At 37.6% G+C, this 1,482-nt stretch overlaps 1 pseudogene; it reads left to right on the top strand.

The window, feature by feature from the left end:
• The first annotated feature begins 329 nt into the window (after positions 1-329).
• LOC714185 (large ribosomal subunit protein uL30 pseudogene) lies at positions 330-1,097 on the top strand (annotated as a pseudogene).
• Positions 1,098-1,482: the final 385 nt, after the last annotated feature.

Here is a 1,482-nt window from a genome sequence, read left to right as displayed (position 1 = left end):
AGACATCAGTAAGAGAGTGAAAAGGGCAAGTACTAGAGTGACTTATAATATATATATGACTAGCAGAAATTTTATATCCAGACTTCGCTTATTTTTGCATAATCAATTAGAAAAGTGCAAACAAACTAAGAGGGAAAAATGGGCAAGAGACCTGAACAAGCAACCTAGAAAAGATGACACCCAATGGTAAACAAATTTACGAATATGGGCCCAATCTTTTTAGTTATCAGACCAATGCAAATTAGATCCACAATTCAATACTCCAATACTCATACTCCAGAATGGTTAAATTAAAAGTCTGACAATGCCTCTTTTTCTGGCTGGAACCATAGAGGGTGTAGAAGCGAAGAAGAAGAAGGTTCCTGCTGTGCCAGAAACCCTTAAGAAAAAGTGAAGGAATTTCGCAGAGCTGAAGATCAAGCGCCTGAGAAAGAAGTTTGCCCAAAAGATGCTTCGAAAGGCAAGGAGGAAGCTTATCTATGAAAAAGCGAAGCACTATCACAAGGAATATAGGCAGATGTACAAAACTGAAATTCAAATGGCGAGGATGGCAAGAAAAGCTGGCAACTTCTATGTACCTGCTGAACCCAAACTGGCATTTGTCATCAGCATCAGAGGTATCAATGGCGTGAGCCCAAAGGTCCGAAAGGTAGTGTAGCTTCTTCGCCTTCGTCAGATCTTCAATGGAAGCTTTGTGAAGCTCAACAAGGCTTCGATTAACATGCTGAGGATTGTAGAGCCATATATTGCATGGGGGTACCCCAATCTGAAGTCAGTAAATGAACTAATCTACAAGCGTGGTTATGTCAAAATCAATAAGAAGCGAATTGCATTGACAGATAACGCCTCGATTGCTCGATCTCTTGGTAAATATGGCATCATCTGCATGGAGGATCTGATTCATAAGATCTATACTGTTGGAAAACTCTTCAAAGAGGCAAATCACTTCCTGTGGCCCTTCAAGTTATCTTCTCCAGGAGGTGGAATGAAGAAAAAGACCACCAATTTTGTCGAAAGTGGAGATGCTGGCAACAGGGAGGACCAGATCAACAGGCTTATTAGAAGAATGAACTAAGGTGGCTACCATGATTATTTTTCTAAGCTGGTCAGTTAATAAACAGTACCTGCTCTCAAATTGAAAAAAAAAAAAAAGGTCTGATAATGCAAAGTGTAACCGTGGATATGAAAAAATTCTGTACAACCACTATCACTATTTATTTACATCTACAGAAATGAGTATTGATGTGCAACAAAAGGCACACACAAGAATGTGTCAGAATTATTTATAATAGTTCCAACTGGAAACTATCCCAAAAACATCAACATGGAATGGAACAATGAGATTATGGTATATTTCAAATGATAGAATATTACCATGAAAAAGGAAAAAATAATTTTAAAAAACCTGTCACAAACATAATATTAAACAAAAGAAAAGATAAACATGACAGTATTTGTGAAGTTCAAAACAGACAAAGGAAA

Source organism: Macaca mulatta, chromosome 11, assembly GCF_049350105.2.
Source record: "Macaca mulatta isolate MMU2019108-1 chromosome 11, T2T-MMU8v2.0, whole genome shotgun sequence".
Taxonomy (NCBI): domain Eukaryota; kingdom Metazoa; phylum Chordata; class Mammalia; order Primates; family Cercopithecidae; genus Macaca; species Macaca mulatta.
The sequence above is the reverse complement of the archived record's forward strand: the minus strand, read 5'-3'. Positions and strand labels throughout refer to the sequence as shown.